Source organism: Cryptomeria japonica, chromosome 3 (genome assembly GCF_030272615.1).
Source record: "Cryptomeria japonica chromosome 3, Sugi_1.0, whole genome shotgun sequence".
Classification (NCBI taxonomy): domain Eukaryota; kingdom Viridiplantae; phylum Streptophyta; class Pinopsida; order Cupressales; family Cupressaceae; genus Cryptomeria; species Cryptomeria japonica.
In genome coordinates, this window is record NC_081407.1 from 850,485,502 (window position 1) to 850,505,247 (window position 19,746).

Genomic DNA, 19,746 nt, shown 5'->3' on the forward strand with positions numbered 1-19,746 from the left:
TTTGTATAATCCTCATTGTAAGTCAGTGAGACTTCCCATTGAGCAGTGAGCTTTAGGTAGTTGGCCTTCCTGCATGTGCAGGCCCCTATTGTAAGTAATATTCTCCTATTGGCCAGTGAGTGAATATTGTGGGTCACAAATCACACCGAGGTTTTTCCCACACTAGGTTTCCTTGTTAAAATATTGTGTTATGGTGTGTTTTTCATGTGGATGTTCTTGATTCTGTTTATTGCATTATTTCTTGCATACCGGTGCACTGTTATATTATGTTCTGCATGTTTTAAGTTAAGAAATTCCATTCACCGGTTAGATACTGATTCACCCCCCCCCCCCCCCCCCCCCCTCTCAGTATTTGTGGGATTCCAAACAATTGGTATCAGAGCTTGGTCCTCTATTTTCAGAAGCCTAACAACTTGAGGAAGATCTTGACACCAGTAAAGATGGAAAATCTAATGAAACAACTTGAAGGAGCTCTTACAGACTATGATGCAGAGAAATTGAAAAATATCAAACTAGAAGATGATTTAAGGGCAGCTCAGGATATCATTCAGGCACTTCAAGAAAATTTTACTGTTGCAAGAAATAAGAGAAGAGAACTTTGTGAAAAATTGCAAAATGAGAATGATGAAAAGGAATCACTTAATGATATGATAAGCAAGTTGAAACAAGAGATCATGACAACAAAGAATGAGATGCAGGATATGACTATGAGATTTTGCAAAGAGATTGAGGATAGGAAGAAGAATGAAGAAGAATTGACCAAAAGACTAAGTGATGCAGCAAATGAGAACACAAGACTTAGCTATGAAAATGACATGTTGAAGACAAATCTGATGCATACTCAGAATGACTCAAATGAACTAATGAGACAAAAAGAAGTCTTAGAAAGAGAACTAGAAACTGCAAATCAACTCAAGAAAAGCTTGGAGGAACTTGGCACCTTGCTGAAGAATAAGAAACCTAAAGGTAACACTTCTGGAATTGGCTTTGAAATTGGTGAAAGCTCCGTTACTGCAAATACTCAAGATCACAACAAACTAGTAAGACAACCTAATGCTTATAAATTCAATGGAAAATGCTTTAACTGTAATAAGTATGGTCATAGAGCAAATGAATGTAGATCTAGAAATTATCAGAATATCAACTCACCCACCGATCAATGTTTTAAATGCAACAAAGTTGGTCACAACTCTGAAAACTGCAGAATGAATGTGAGATGTTATGTATGTGGAAGATTTGGACATTTATCTAATCAATGCAGAACACAAACCGGCATAGGTTATGGAAAAGCTATTCAGAAGAATAATGTAACTTGTTATGCATGTAACAAGATTGGGCATATTGCTAAATTCTGTAGAAGTAAAGGAACACCAGTAGACAACAAAAGTTCTAGCTTGAAAGGTAAAGAAAAAGTTGAAGAGGTTAAGCAAGAATTCTCAAAACAATGGATTAGAAAAGCTGATCTAAATATTGGGAATACTCCACCGGTAGAACAAACCAATGCTTCACCGACAAGACAAAGTGATGCTTCACCGGAAGGACAAAGTAGTGCTCCACTGACAGGAAGTTCTTCATCCAATTGAAGAGAGTTTCTTTGAGGGTTTGACAATCTAATGACACATGTATTATTATTCCCTTGGTTAGAGATAAGAAGTTGAAAATTACTTATTACCGGCAAACAATGTTAAGTGAATACTTAACCGGCATGCAATTAATGTGGTAGATGGTGAATGGACACTATAAATTAAGGTTTTGGCTCCATTTCATTTCACCGAGATTTCAAATTTATGAAGAGTGCGAAGATTCTGAGCTAAGGCATTTCGAGCAAGAAGCAACAACACTCCAAGCAATCATCCATCCTAAGGGCAGTAAAAGGTATTTAATCATGGCATCCACCTCTGCAATTGAATATATAGCAAACCCTACTGTTGTTGAAGTGATAAGAAGACCTAGGCCCATATTTTAGTTAGTTCTCAAGATAGCAAAGAAAGATGATACCTTAGGTGCTTTTTCTCAAATTCCTAAGGGAGTTGTTTATGCTGAAGACCCCAGAATGTACATCCATTGCAACATTGAGGAACTAGGAGATGAAGAAATTAAAACCATGTTTAAAATTGTGATATGTGATAAAACCGGCAATGTAAAAGAAGAACACAAAATCATTGAGACCCTAGGATTTACAGAGATCCTTAGCATTCCTGAATTTCCCAAGGATGTGATTAGGATAGTCTTAAGAAGGGTACATGGTGAGTTTTTTTGGTTGGATGCAGTCCATAAAATCACCAAGGAAGCTGTGAAAGCTGTCACAAGGTTACCAACCACCGGTAAAAGACTAGATAAAACCAAGAAAGTTTCCAATGACCTAGTTATAAACCTAACTGGTGCAACATTCGACAAGAGGTCCCTAAGAGTTAATGATGTAACAAACATTAATGTGAGATTCATCAACATGATATTAGGGTATAAAGCTACTCATGCAAATAGACTCAATTCAGTTTCAAGTTTATGCATTAAGAGTGCTTATGATATGATCATAGATAATGAAAAAATTGATGTATGTGAGTGGTTAAAAGATGAATTAATTGACAACCTTGGAAAGATCAAGAAGGACAAGAAAGGAACTTTTAGGTTTGGAAATCTGTTAGTATGTCTAATGCTACATATAACAAAATAGGTTCCCGGTATAGGCTACAAAGAACTTGGATATGATATACCAGTAGGCAAACAGTTAACAAAACTATTCAATAACATGGGAAAAGACAAGGAAAACAATATTCATGACTTCTTTCAAGCATTAAAGGCCAAAATGAAGAAAATAATAAGGTTATCACAAAAGATTGTTGACAAATACAAAGATGAAATATGCTTTGTAATCAAGAAAGATGAAATCCGGATGGAAGCAATCATCCCTAGAACAATTTGGGTAACAGAGATGGGTTATGAGACTGATGATCACATAGTTGAAACTTATGCTAAAGCACTTCTGGAAGCACCAAATGAACCTAAGGAAGAAGTATTTGGTAGTGTTGAAGCCATAGAAAGTCAAATACAATCTAAGAAGAGAGTGAAAAAGGTTGAAGCAGTTGTGAGAAGAGGTTCTAGATAGGCAAAAGCCATCAAAGAATATGTATTGAAGAAAACTGGTATAACAAAGGATGAGTTAGCAGCTCCACAACCTGAAACTCACCTATCACTGGTAGGTACTTCTTCAGAAGGAGACATGCCTCCAACTTTCAAAAGAGTTGTAAGAAAAAGAGATCCCTCATCGGCAACCACACCCTCACCTAGGAGGACAAGGCAAAAACAACAAGCAGTGAGATCTCTGGTAAGAAAGGCCACACCAAAGAAGAAACTGACACCCAAGAAGAAGAAGAGGACAAACAAAGACTTGGCCCCTCTTGATATACTGCTAAATGAAATCACAGAGGAAGGAAAATTGAAGAACATAGAGAAAATATATGACACCTTAATAGCTAATGAAAAAGAGCAAGTTGAAAATAGTGTTATATTGCACATGGATATGTATAAGAAGTTTTTAATGGAAGTAGTCAATGAAATTCCAGATGAACTATTCAAAAGACTAGAAGCAAGAAGACAAGCAGTAATAGAACTAGATAAGAAAATAAAAATTGAAAAGCTACTTGTTGTATATCCAGTAAACTCTCCTAAAGAAATTGATGACCTAATTACTCAAGCCAACAGGATAGTATTTTCTACTGCACATCGGCACATTGCTTTAATGGTTGGAAGAGTAAATGAGGTGACTGAAGAGACTGAAGATGGATGGGACATATTCCTAGTTGAGAAAGAAAAACAAGAAGAATACAGGAACCCCAAACCCATAAAAGTTTATCAGAAAGATAGAGACAAGGGGAAAGGAAAAGTTGGTGGACCACCTAGTATCAAGGTTAGAGACAACTTACCTCCACCTCCATTAATTACTCCACCAGTAAAAACAACAACTACAGATGATCAACCGGCAGCTAAGAGTATGGATGTAGAGGATAATAATCCTAATCCTGAAGTCTTATATACTGTGGATGTTGATACTCAGAAGATCAATATAGTGGTAGACAAAGATACAACTGATAAGACTAAAATGGCTAGTGAGCCTCCGGTAGCTAAGGAAACTGATAACACACAGGAGAAACCGGCAAAAGATAAAGAGAAAAAGGTAGAGACTCAGACACAGACTAAGACAACACAACAAAAAGAGGAACAAACAAAGCAAAAGGCTCTGGAATAGCAACAACAACAACAACAGGAACAGGTACATAAGGAAACAGTGCCACCGGCAACTAGTGAAGCAGAAAAACCATTGCTTAAAGAAATGCAGACACAAATAGACCTACCAGAGGTCAATACAAGCTTGGTTACTTCCACCGGTACTTAGATTGTTGATTCATCATCAGGATACAAATCAAATAATGTGACTGAGGTACTATTAGATTCAATCAAGAAAATAACTGACTGTAGCTCACAAGCTTACAAAGCAATTGATGATACCATACCAATTTTGAAGGTAATTTCTCCTAACTGTAATATAGATAACAAAGATTCTTTAGGACAACTTGATACACTGTGTAAATATATCACAGAAAACATTGAGAAAATAAAGGAAGAGTCATTGAAGGATAAGGTAGAAATTGAAAAACAAAAATTCTTTGATGAGCAAATAAAGAAGTGTAATAGAGATTTTGACACACTTCTACCGGAATTATGTAATTTGTTGAAAGAGTACAAAAATTTGTACAAAGATACCTGTAAAACAAAATTTTTGACTATAGATATAGACAAGAAAATGAGCAAGATACAGGATGAGATCAATAAACTTGCAGATAGTTTTGTCAACTCACCTGATACACTATCACTTTTTGAGGAGAAGATAACAAATTTTGAGGAAGAACTACTTGAATTGGAAAGAGAGAAAGAAAGCATAGTAAATAATGCAAATCATTTGAGATCAAAGCTAAGTCCAAGATTGGACTATCTAGCATCTCTACAGAAGGAAGTATCTGAGGCATTAATACAGGGAAAGAAAACACCGATAGAGCATTTGCAGCATCTCACCGGTACAGTGAAGAGAACAGAGACAACAATAAAGGATAGCAAAAATCTTATGGACAGTATAAACTTGATTTTGGGAGATCTTTTTCAAATTGTAACCACCCAGTTACAAGGTTGAAACTACAAACTCTACTGACATCTTGACAACCTTTATCATTGATGCCAAAGGGGGAGTAGTAGGATGAGAAAATTCAATATCACAGGAATCATATGCTCAGGGGGAGCACACACATTTTTGGTAACATTTTTGGATCATTTCTGAAATTTCTCATGAGTGTTGCCATCAATGCCAAAGGGGGAGATTGTTGGCATATGCACACTCCAATGAGATATTGTATGCGATTGAAGGTTTTGTCATTGATGGCAACCTCGCAATCCTATGGCACTGACAAAGACATTATACCGGCATCAGCAGATCACACTCTACACTGACACTCAAGACACTGGCACCGGCACAGAAGAAATGAAGTATACCGGCACAGAGGCTGACAGGATTTTGTTTTATTATATTTTGTTTATTATTGAAAAACTTTGTAAGACGACTTGGAAAATTGTAAAATGACTCTTATATATAAAAGAGATCATTGTAGACATAAAAAAAAGGAGACATAAGTATAAGGAAAATATTAGGCAGACCTATTGTGCGAAATATAGGTTAAGGGGTATATGTAAAGAACAGAGCAGGAACCAGTACTGAATCTGGCATTGAAGATGCTATTGTAAAGAAGTACAAGTTATTGGATTTGTATAATCCTCATTGTAGGTCAGTGAGACTTCCCATTGAGCAGTGAGCTCTAGGCAGTTGGCCTTCCTGCATGTGCAAGCCCCTATTGTAAGTAATATTCTCTTATTGGCCAGTGAGTGAATATTGTGGGTCACAAATCCCACCGAAGTTTTTTCCACACCGGGTTTCCTCGTTAAAATCTTGTGTTATGGTGTGCTTTTCATGTGGATGTTCTTGATTATGTTTATTGCATTATTTCTTGCATACCAGTACACTGTTATATTATGTTCTGCATGTTTTAAGTTAAGAAATTCCATTCACCGGTCAAATATTGATTCACCCCCCCCTCTCAGTATCTGTGGGATTCCTAACAATGTACTCATTAATGGATGGATTCTTTGGTTATAATATGATCAATATAGCTCCTGAGGATCAAGAAAAGACAACCTTCACATGTGCATGGGGAACCTTTTGACGGAATGTCATGCCATTTGGACTAAAGAATGCAGGAGAAACTTACCAAAGAGAAGTAACCACTATCTTCCATGATATGATGCACAAAAACATGGAAGATTTGGTTGATGACACCCTAGTAAAAACCATGAAAAGATCCACACATATCCAAGAACTAGGCCTCAAACTAGATAGAATGGAAAGATTCAAGCTCTAGATAAATACTAAAAAAGTGTGTATTTAGAGTAACATCAGGGAAATTTCTTGGTTACATAATTTCAAACAAAGGAATTGAGGTTGATCCTGAAAAGGTCCAAGCCATAATGGAAATGCCTCTACCCAATAATATTAGTCAAATAAGAAGTTTACAAGGACTTCTCCAATCAATAAGGTGCTTTATATCTCAGCTAGCAGATAAAGATCAACCATTCACCAAGGCATTACGAAAAGGAGTCCAATACAACTGGGATGAAGATTGTGAACAACATCTAAAACAAATCAAAGACTATCTTTCTAATCCACCCATATTGATGCCACCAATTCAAGGTAAACCATTGATTCTATACATATCAGCTACCGATACATCACTGGGGGCACTTCTAGCACAACAAGATGAAAATAAAAAGGAAAGAGTTATATATTATATTAGAAGGAACTTGGTGTCCTATGAAATGAACTATAATATCATAGAAAAATCTTGTTTGGCATTAGTCTTTGCATCACAAAAATTAAGACACTACATGTTAGGACACTCTATTAAGCTGGTGGCTAAGATTGATCCACTCAAATATCTTCTCAACAAAGCAACACTTACAGGAAGATTGGCTAAATGGGTCATGGTTCTTACAAAATTTGACATTGAATATGTAGAACACAAAGCCATCAAAGGATAGGTTATTACAGATCAACTTGTTGATGCTCCACTTGAATACAGTCAACCTTTGCACATAGAATTTTTGGATGAATCAATCATTCACCTTACTCAACGATCATGGAAGATGTTCATTGATGGGTCTTTCACTCAAGATGGTTTTGGTGCTGGAATACTTTTTTTTACTAAAAAATATTGAATCCCAAAAGCTTAAAAGATTCTCTTCCCTTGCACAAACAACATTGTACAATAGGAAGCTTTGGTAAATGGGATCAAACTGGCCATCAAATGGAAGGTTGTTGAATTACACATCTATGTAGACTTCCAACTGATCATCAACCAAATCAATGATATATATTAGACTAGAGATGAGAAACTAATGGCTTATAAGAGAATGGTGGATGATCTCAAGAAATACTTTACTTTTGTATCATTTCAAAAGATCCCCAGATCAACAAATAGAGCAGCGGATGCAATGGCCACCTTGGCATCTATACCATAGCTACATGAATCTAATTTTTGCTTTGAATTCCTGGTGGAAGAGTTACATTATCCTACCCATGATTCTCCTAAGTCCCAGATGGTCTGTTCTATTATTGGACATGACTCATCTTGCTACAGCCACATTTACTCTTACCTGTGTGACCAAGTTATCCCTGCTAATCTTTCTCATAATGAGAAAAGGAATCTAATTTGAAATGCTTCACAATGCATCATCATCACTAACAACCTATTTAGGTGAGGTTTGGATAGTACTTTGCTTAGGTGTCTAGAAACTAAAGAGTCCCAACATGCATTATCTGAAGTCCATGAAGGTATTTGTGGATCCCATTCAAACGGTCTAACTTTAGCACGAAAACTACTAAGGGATGGCTACTACTAGCCAGACATGGAGAAAGATGCTTTAAAATTTACTAAAACTTGTGAGAAGTGTCAGCTACATGGGAACTGCATACATGCTCCAACAAGGGATCTTATACCCTTCATTACACATTGGCCTTTTCAACAATGGGCATTTGATCTCATTGGCCAAATATATCCCACATCATCTAACGGACACAAGTTTATTATAACTACCACTGAGTACTTCACTAAGTGGGTAGAAGTGGTTCCGCTCATCAAAGCAACTGGTAAACAAGTAGCTCTATTCATCCTTAACTATATCATCTGCAGGTATGGTATACCTTCATCCATTATGACTGACAATGGAGGGCAGTTCAAGAATAAAGATCTAGATGAACTCTGTAAAAAATTAAAAATAAAACAACACTGGTCATCCATATATTACCCTCAAGGTAATGGACAAGCTGAAGCATCTAACAAGAATCTGTTGACTATCTTACATAGAATAGTAAATAAATCTAGAAAGGATTGGCATCTGCAACTCAATCATGCATTATGGGCTTATAGAACAAGTATTAGAACACCTATTGGGGCTGCACCTTTTTCTTTGATGTATGGGTCTGAAGCAGTCTTACCTATTGAGGTGGAACTACCATCTTTAAGAGTTTATTTGCAAGGTATTGTTACTGATGAAGACTACAAAATATCTAGATTGCAAGAAATCGAGTTGTTGGATGAACACCAACAAGTGGCATTTGATCATCTAAGAGCATATCAAAAGAGAATGTCTAGAGGTTATAACAAAAAAGTTTGACAACGAGAATTTCAAGTTGGTGACCTTGTTCTGAGAGAAAATCCTAAAAATCAATAGTTTCAAGACAATAAAGGGAAGTTTGAACCCAATTGGTTGGGTCTCCACATCATTACTACAGTCTTTGGCTCTATTGCCTATCAATTCTCTATATCGAAAGGAGAACAACTCCATGAACCGATCAACACCATCCACTTGAAGAAATTATTCAACTTAGTATTCTCCGCTCCAAGAACCTGTACAGCTAAAAAGTCTTGAAGAAATCCTAAAAATCATAAAATGTCCTAAAAATAATAATAATAATAATAAATAAAGAGAAAAGATCTTTGCCAAGCAGGTGAAAACCTGGTAAACAGGCACCTCTTATAATCAAGCACTCCATCTATCAACGCAACATTGACATTTCCTATTTTCATTCCCGCTTTCCTACATTTTTGCTTTTGCTTGTACATATCTTTTAGTCACTTTCATGACATCCTGGTTCTTTTGGAACCCTTGTGGCTTGAAACTGATCAATGTCCTAGTCTTAGGGTAATTGACTGAGCAATTTACATGTCCTAAGTAGTATCAACCAAGTAATCTTTCAGTCAGTGGTACCAGGTCATCCACTCTGAGTTAGTCACTTGTCTCCCAAATACTGAAGAGTTTTATCACTGCATACACAAGCAAAACAAGACTACTGAAAACAATCACTAAACTGTTTGAGATATGCATGAAATTTTCTTTGTGTGTTGTCTTTTACATTGGCTTTCACTTATTATTCCCTCTAAGTAACTCAAGGAAGTCTATCTTGACTAAGAGGAGCAAGGATTGGGGGCATAATACGTTTCTTTGTTTTCTTCTTTTAGGAATGAATCTGATGATCTAGAAACATCTAATCAGTTGGGTGTCTGTGATAAGTGTCTTCACATCAAGGTGAAATTGTCACACATACCTTGACTCCATTTATTTGTATGCTACAGGAAGGTCAGAGCCATTTCTTTGTCTGTTTGAGGGAATTTCTTTAATGTGCAATCCAGAAGCATGCGTAATCTGTCCAAGGATATGAATGAACAAAGGGTCATTGCGAACAAGATAATTCATATTGCATATACAAAGAAAGGGACTCTATTTTGCCTATTGTGTTTGTAGAATGCCCAGTGATGAAAATTAAGCATTCCAAATCCAATGACTAGGTTTAGGTTGCATTCATTCTAAATTTTATGCATTTTGATTGATTTTGGCAAAATAACAATGATCTCTTTATCTTCTGAATGAGAGTTTGAAGCAATCATCATTTCTCAGCTAAGTGATCTCCTTTTCATCATCATTTCTTCGATTGAGTACTTGTGTATTGAGATGTTATCTGCATACATGAGCATCTTATATAGATCCATATATTTCATTATTACTTATTTTGCATTCATATTATTGCATGGTGAAAACTAAACATTTGCATTGCTAGTTACTCATTTTCATCATCCATTTGCATATGAAAAAGAAACAAAAATAAACATCCATACTGAAAAGATATGCATACATATAGAATAAAGCATATATAAAGACATCTCATTATCAATCAACACAAGTACGATGAAATCAAATCAAGATCTCATATATATCATCATAATCTTAGTGTTTCATAGTACAAATAATATCAACTATCAAATACAATGCCTCATCGGAGAAATAATCGTATAGACTACAAAAATGGGGCACATAACAAAAATCTAGGAGATATAACAAAGCTATCTCTCTGCCTCTCCCTCATCGCTAGGTGGAGGAGGTGGTTCCTACTGACCGACATCCTATCTAGGTGCCCTAGCTCCCTCAGATGGAGCCATATACTATGAATACGAGACAACCTACTCCGCTACTAGGACTGCTACACTATAAGCTACAATATAATATGCTTCCTGACTCATCTGATGTAACAACTCTCACTGAAGTGCATCCCACTCTGCTCTGACCTCAGCAAGTTGTCTATCATGCTCTTCTCTGACCTTAGCAAGATATCAATCACACTCTACTCTGACCTCAGCAAGCTGTTGATCATGCTCTTCTCTAGTCTCAGCAAGTTGTCGATCACTTTCTACCAGCTGCGTCTGTGCCACTGTCAACTGTAAGTGTAGGCCTGCCACCCTCGATCTTAACAACTATGCTACATTTGGTACCCCTTGCTCTCTGCCAGCCTCTTTGCCTCCCTGCTCATCCCTCTGCTACCTCACCTACCTAGGAGTTTCTCTCCTCCTCACCTCTGCCCTGGCACCACCAGCCTCAACCCCAAAAGCCCCTAGAGATCTACCCTCCCCTCTCTGCCATTGTCTCATTCTAGTCGGTATCCTACTGCTAATAGCCCCAGGATCACCTCCTACCCACCTAGGCACATCCGCTCTTTGTCCCTGCACCTGTCCTCATCCCTCGACCTACCGCCATCCCTGTACCTAACCTAGTACTTGTGCCTATGTTGGTGCCTCATCCTTGGCCTCCTTAATGAGAGGTGCATGCTCTTCAGGATCTATGAATCTAAGAAATATATTTTTCTAGAACCAATCCCTGTACTGGGGCAGTACCCCCACATTTGCAACATCCTCCAAATAATCCCATCTCAGTCACTGTAAACCGACTACTCCTACATGCTCAACACATAAGATAACCACAGAGCCCATCCTAGTCTCTCCTACTCTCCATATCAGGCATAGGTTGTAAACTCATGTGATATACCTTGTGGTCTGCCATACTGCCTCATCACCCTAGATACTACGAACAGCTCAATAATAGACACTGATCAGCCAATGAAAGGTCTAGTCATGAACATATCCTTCCTCTGCACTCTCCAATCATCCCATAGATCCAGACCCCTATACAGTCTTCATACTACCATGATCAAATCATCGAGCTGTCTCCTCCAGTACTCTATCTTTCCCAGATGGGGCTGAGCCACATAACTTGAATAGCAATAAACAATGGGATAGTGTGGCTCTCTAGAATCATATACTATCGGCTGCATATTGGGATATGTTCCCATGCCCATATATACAAAACTAAGACTCCTTCTGCCATGCTCTTCCCCTCTCTATATGGAACCTCATGCATCTTATGATACATATGGACTAACAAACAAGATCCCCACTCTAATCTCTGAGGATGAGTCAATAGTCTCTTGAGCATCCTAGCCCAGCCACACAGAAAATCTTGCTGACCCCTGTTCGGCATAACAAAACACCCAATGATACCTTCTAACATGCATGCCAGTAGAAGCTACTCACTATACCTTCTCATCAGAACCTCCCAAGTGATAGCCCACTCAAGGATAGTCTCATCGTGGAATATCCATCTCAATGCTAAGATATCCGGTCGCTTAGCAAAATCATAATCGACCTTGTTGCCAACAAATGGAATCCTGAGAATCTGGAATACATCCTCAAGTGTTATCATCATCTCTCCTATAGGTAATTGAAAAGTATTACGCTCTAAATGAAACCACTCTACTAATGCAATTCGAATCCCGTTATTCACATGGATATCCAACATCTGAAGAAGGTGTCCAAAACCACACAAATAACTATGTGCCCTATTTGCATCTGATAACTGCGAACTAACCCCATCATCAACGGATAAAAACATCAAAACAAGATATCCTACAACCGAATCTACAAAATCAAACATAAACATTGTCAACACATGATCCAAATTATGCTAAAATTATGCTAAACATGCTTGTGAAGCCAAATATACCAAATGAAAAGTCAAAAATTGACGTTTTGACCCTCAAACATGCTTGTTGTTTTTCATACGAGTTTTCACAAAAGGGCAAAATTTCATACGAATCAGGATTACACCTAACACAACAAACTATCACCATACTATAAAACATGATACATCGCACGATAAAGTGGGCACTCAAGCACACTTTCATACGAGACGTGGGCCCACATCAGATGACAAACCCTATACACCCATACAATAAATCACCATAGAGATAGTTTACCGTATGAGAAATGGTCTTAGCCTACACGATAAACTGAGGCACATGACTTTCAATGACTCTAAAATGCAAAAAAATTAACCAAAATTCAAAATTTAAGAAATCAAACAGGCTTAATTAAGATCGATCACTTACCGTTGGGTCATAGTTTCATGGTCAATTATGACATCTCTAGCACTCAAAACGGTGCTCCTAGATCAGAATGGCCATTTTTCTTGGCAAAGGGCTTTTAAAATTTCAAACTTGGAGAGGTTAAAATGAATTGAAAATGACACACGGACCCTTTATATAGCCAAACCCCTAAGTTTTCAACTTGCTCTAATGGACATGAAAATTGTACCTTAAGCTAATTTGCCCATCCTGATTCCATTTTTGGGATTGAAATCAAAATATGAGATCATCTTCCTAGTCAATTTCACACAACTAAGACCACTTAGCATTTTCATCAAATGCTCATTCTTTTCTTCAATTTGCGCTTAACTCTAAATCTCAATTTTAATTCTCAAACCAACTCTAATTTTAATCTTCAACATTAATCTTTGTGCTCAAATAACTTATCATCACTAAAAAAATTGCTTGAAATCACTACGCAACCCTCACTATCTTTCGATTTCACTCTCGAGGAAGCATACTCATGACATCATCATCAGTGATCACATCCTCAAAGTCAAGAATTTCTTTCAAAATATTTGTTACAAGTCGAGTAGCTAAGCTTCATCAAAACATGACCTTATCGCTAGGGGCATCTCAACTTCATCACTTCATATCAAGTTGAGATTTCTTGATCATATGAATCAAATCAATCTCTAGGGGCATATCAGTTTGGTCAATCAAATCAAGTTGATATTGTCTTCATCTGAATCAGTCTCTTAACGTTAACCAATTTCATCGCTTTTCATCAAGCTGATTATTCGTTTAAACTCAATCAAGGGTTTAAAGAGTATCTTTGATCACATGCTCAATCTAAGCAGGTGTTCAGTTTCATTACATCAAATCAAGTTGGACAGTTTATCTAATCTCATCGTGTCTTGATCCATCAAGTTCAAGTTTGGTATCTTTGCTCTTTATTAGTCCTAGTTCAATCAAGTTCGGGATCAGTATCGCTTTAATCAAATCTGTTCAATTTCATCACTTCAAAACAAACTGAATACCTCGCTCTTCATTTGGTTCGTGATCAATCAAGTTGAGAACTAGTATCTCCTAGACATCAATTATTCTTTGAATCAACATGCTACTTGCACATTAATTCAAAGAGGGGCAAATGTAACACCCGAAAAATGGTCATCTAAACCATGAGCCCCTAATCTTGACAACGTCACCAAGGTCCTAACCAAAGGCAATTAAATTAATCTTGAACAAACAATTAATTTATTAAATCACCAATGTCACATGACAAATTAATCACTTTGAATTAATTAAATATTTATTTAATTAATTGATCATTCCAAGAAAATTATTTTTAAACAATTATCCTATTTATTTTATTAAATATCCTAGCATATTTAATTAAATAAATCAATTTTCCATTAAATCATCAAAAAAAGGAAATTAATTGGAAAAATCAAATTAAAAATTGAGAAAAGAAATCAAATGGAGATAATCTTGAAAATCAAATTAAAAATTGAAGAAAAATCTCAAAGAAAGCAATTAAAACAATTAAATATCAAAATTGAATGAAATAGAGAATAAATAAGTTTTTTCTCATTTTATCTTAATTTTAGTTCAATTTCCTTTAAAACTAAGAAAAGCAGCCAATCACATCAACTCACCTGGATTGTGCTTCCTCTTGGAAAATCTTGACCGCTCATCATCATTCGATATTAGCTGTTGGTTTCTTTTTGAATTTTCTATAAATTTAGGCTCTCATCTCTCATTCAAGGATCCTGGAGAATATATTGTTATCATGTCGTTTTTGATCTAGGTTCACTAAGATTTGTGCATTGAGATATTACATATTAGTTATTGCATACTTATTAAATCATCTAGCTTAATATTGCTTAAATCATGTTAGATTAATCATGCATATCTAGCTTAAATATTGCATTCATTTAGCTTAATTTCATAATCATATAGATTAAATCCTTCATTTAGGTGTCATCTAGTCACTAATATTTCATGTGGAAATCTAAGAGCAAGACTAAACTCGCATCTACTAGAAGGCAATAGGTCGCTTTGTGATGGTTTATTATTCATTGTTGATTGATTTAATAACCATGCATCTAATGACTTATTGAAGTGTTGTGTATTCTAGATACAGATACAGGTCCACTTTTCACACACACAATATTGTCTTTGCTAGAGGAGTGGGTTTCCAAAGTAGTGTATGTCATTCAATATTTAACTATGAAGGCCAAAAATCTCTCCTCTACTCAGCACACTTCAAACTTTTTATCCATTTTCGAAATGGTGAGATGATGAATGTGCTCAATTTCTTATATAACTTGTTGAAGAAGATGGCTAACAAGGTCCTAAAAGGTGAAATACACTTTGTTTTCCGTCATTGTTTAATTAAATTGCTAGTTATGAAAACCCTAAAGGAAACAAATCTAGGGATGACATGGGAAGAATTTTTAAGAATAGAAGGGGCTAGACCACTGAACATGTTGGGACCTAGGAGCAAACCATTAATACATAAAACTAGAAGAGTTGTGGGTGTAAAAGAAACTCTAGATACTTCCTCTTTAATGACACCTACTACCCAATCTCTAAGTCAAACCCCCACTGAAAGTACCATGCACTCATCTGAACAAGATATCAAGCAAGAAAATCCTGATGTTGAGAATGGTAACCCTATTCCTAAGAAAGCCCCCATGACATCTGAGCCTTCACCATTTGAAACTAAGAAAATAAAATTAGTAGGAAAAGGAAAGGCCAATGATAAAAAGAAATATAAAGTTGAAAGCCCTAGTAATGAGAGCCCTAGCTCTCATAAGAGGAAAGCTAAAGAAATAGAACAACCTGCAACCACTAAGAAAAGGAAAAAATAATAATAAAGATGCAATTAAGGCTGCTACAAAGGTGAAACAAGTTAAGTATGTAAGGAAAAGTCATAGGCTTAGAAGGATGTCCAAAAGCAAGAGCCCCAAGAAAATTTATGTTTCAATTACCTTTGACTCTAAAGACACTCCACATGGTGAAAAAGAGGGACCAATGTCTGGTCAATAGTCTCCACTACTACAAACACCCTCTTCACCTTCTCATCATTCTAGAGATGATTGGGTGATGAAGGAAGATCCATCAGAAAATATGGAAGAGATATCAATTTATTCTCATGGGATTCAAGTTGAGATTAATATTGAGATAGAAGGGAAAGTAAATCAAGGGCATGATGATTAGAAAGAGGGACTAAATGAAGAACTTGTTACTGGACTAGAGAATCTTGCAACAACAATATTAGAATAGGTAGTAACTTGTCGAGAGAATATTCCCCATACAAACAATGAAATTAGAGTGGTTTTTCACGTACCTCCTTTATTTACATGGTTTTTCATATTCCCCATTACATGGTTTTTCATGTACCTCCTTTATTTAAATAGAGAGAAGGAACAACTACAAAAAGCACTCAGAGAGAGGGATACTGAGATTAACAAGCTAAAAGCCAAGGTAGAAAATGTAACAACTTTGGTACCTCAGATAGTGTAGTGCATACCACCACCTAGAATATATGTGTTGCATTTGAAGGAGTTATAATTTTATTATAAGTTATCAAGAGAATTTTCTAGTTCGAATTCATCTCACATTACTCTTGGTGATTTCTTTTTAACCTATTAATCATCTGCTCTTGAGGTCAAGAATTTGCTTTGTGAATTTTATTTGCACAATTATGTTGTACCTTATGAGACACAATGGAATTCCTTATTTTTTATAGGACATATACACTTGAGAACCATTATGTCCTTTTTAGACTTGTGTGAATATTGTTTCCATTGATGTCAAATTTGTTATCTAATTTGGACCAAACAGTATGTGCAGTTCTGTGTTATCCAGATTCATCCAAATACTTTTTGTAGTTGGTATGTGCAGTTCATTGCTATGGAAAGATACTATGATGCAATTAGATGGAGATGATATATTGAGATTATCTTTGGAAGATCTTCATTCTAGAATTTTGAGTTCTCATTAGCCCCAATATCAGTTACGAGTTCTAGTATTATCTATTTTGGTCATGGCAGTAAAATCTCTTCGAATTTTGTGTTCTGGTGTTCTTGGTATGCATGGAGTCTATATCTTTGGAAGATTGGAGACATTATGCTTAATTTTGTAATAATGGATCTGACTAATCTTCCTAATGGTTCAACAATTAGACCTTGAAATCATACCTCTGGGGTTGGATATCCGACTAAATAATTATCTTTCATCACGAACGTGCATTTAGTTGTCAACCCGGGGCATATACTTGAAATGGGTTTGCAAAGTATATGCACTAGAAAGATTGAAACAACCACCTTTCCTATTGCTGGGAATGAAATGTTGCTTAATAAAATGATGAAAACAAGTAACAAAAATACTTGTAAGGAAAACTAACTAACTTCTAAGAAATAACTAAGAAAGACAGGACTTATCCATGATTAACAAATGATATTATACTCAGTTTGCAGTGGCTACAGGAACAGTCTGTGATCAAGCTAATGCTAAATACATAATGATAAATAACCAATAAAAGAAATAAAAGGAGTATACACTAAGTGGGCCCCCTTAGTAAGCATCCAAACAACTAAATCAAATGCGTGGAACTTAAAGAATCATCTTTATTGATTCAAAAGTGCTTGATAACATAGCAACATATTGTTGGAAGTCTACTTCTTCAACGTAGAACTATATTACAACTGTTGGGACTATCTTATTCTCAACCATTGTACAAGAGAAGGTGGGAGATTATTTAAAGCATGAAATTCCTAACTAACTAGCATAGCACTCCCCAAAGTTCAAGGAGGATTCTTTTCTTGAACAAGGAGAAAAAGAAGGTGAAGTTACAAGTGTTGAGAATCACTCAAAGTCTATTGGAACAGCAGAGAGAATCTAGCATTACCTCAGTCCTAAATCTACTCCTTCATTAAAGGAAATCATTTAATTCTTCAGGTAATTCATAATAAACCACTTGCGACTGCCAGCTGACTCTTTCAATGAAAATCCTTGTTGTCTCTTTTACCGGCCAACAACTCCATAATCTTTATTGCTGAGCATTTTGGACCGGTTCAACATTCTTCTTTAACCCTACATGAAATTGTTAACATGCAAAAATATAGGCCTAATTATCCCAACAAGAGTAACATTCAAAATCTACATGCAACATTACCATGAATATTCCTCATAGCATAATTACCTATTATATTGCATAAAAAAGGAACATATATCAAATGAGTTCATGTCACATGACCATAAAATTAAAACATATAAAATCTTATCACTTAGCAAAGGTTCTGAACTCAAAAGACATTTCTAGACTCCTAATGTCCCAGTAATGACACATAAACATAGATAAAAAAAAAGAGCCATTCTTTTGGCTCATCACTACCCCCAACCTAAAATCTTGTTGGTCCTCTAGAAGAAGAAGATGATGCATTCCTTCCTCTTGTCTGAATCTTATAATCAATGACTTGAGTTTGTCCTCAGCCTCTTGTAGCAGGGCTCTAATAAAACCCCTTTTTCTTCTCAAGTTTGTCCCATCTATCTTTTTCTGTTGTTTCATGAAATGAATTGACATACCTATTGAAATCTAGTATTGGCCACAAAAGTATAGGTGGTTAGAAGAGTAAAGGAAGCCAATTATTCATTTTTGTCCATCCCAACTAAAGGTACCACAAAGTTCTTTTCAAAGTTGCATAGTAATTTTGAAAAGAGTGCGGCTCTGCCATTTTTAATTCTTCTATAAGACCATTCCACCTTCTTGCTACATGACCCAAAGCTGATTGTGCCTCAAAGGGCCTCATTTCTTCAAACTCCTTGTATGCTTCTTCCCTCAAGGCTAATATTTTGGGCTTAAAATTAGGATGATACAACTCTTTCTACCAATCATAATACAATCTCCTGGGATTATCACTCTTTGCTCTTATTGGCAAGGGAATTTTGAGTTATTCATCTTGATAAGTTTTAGCTTCTTCACCTCTTGCATGTTCATTTTGGATCCAGGATATTAGTGCTCTCAAATGTATGCCATCAATATATAATAGAGGGTTCCATTCTTTATCATGAGGCACTGCATAGTTGTGCATATAAAACTCACAAAGTAAGTTTCTAATTACAGTAGGAGAGTCTTGATAAACATGATAAAATTCCTGAGCAGTCTCCAAGGAATGATCCTGATTTGAAAGAATACTAGACATTTTGAAAGTGAGAAAATATTCCTTTAAATACATTGCATAGACCCTAGGTGGTGGTCTACAATTAAGGATATTTGGCATCATAGTCACCACAATGTCTTTTTTTTTCTTTTTTCTTTAAGAACATCAATCTCCTCATCTTTCTTCTTAATTTCTTTCTGTAGTTGACACTTCTCATTTTCCCATTTTGCTTCTTTATCCATCATATCTTGATATAGATCAAATGAAATTGACGTTGAAAAAAAAGGAGTAGGCCTATGCGTAACTACATGAAGTTTCCTCTTTCCTTTCCTTTGTTCCTCAATCAATTGTCCCTACTCTACTATTTGTGTATTAACTGGTTCTTGTGAAGGAGTTTATTTTTGTTTTATTTCATTTTCTTACTCTCTTGTAGAAGTTACTTCCCGCTTAGCTCCAGGAGTCTGCTGCATTTCTTCCTCATGTGGTTCTTCTTCAGTGGTGGAATTTTGCCTTTCAACTATAGGGACTTCCTCCTGTTCCATCATGGAAATAGTTGTTGCAGGATCTATGCCTTGTTCTTGTTTAATTACCTTCTCTACTTCTTTTTCCAAACTATCTAACACATCCAATTTTCCTTCATCATATTATTGTCCTTCTTGAATTTCCTGTTGTTCTTCAGTGCCCTTCCCTTCCTTAGAAGTCTGATTCTTTTCAAAAATTTCACTCATT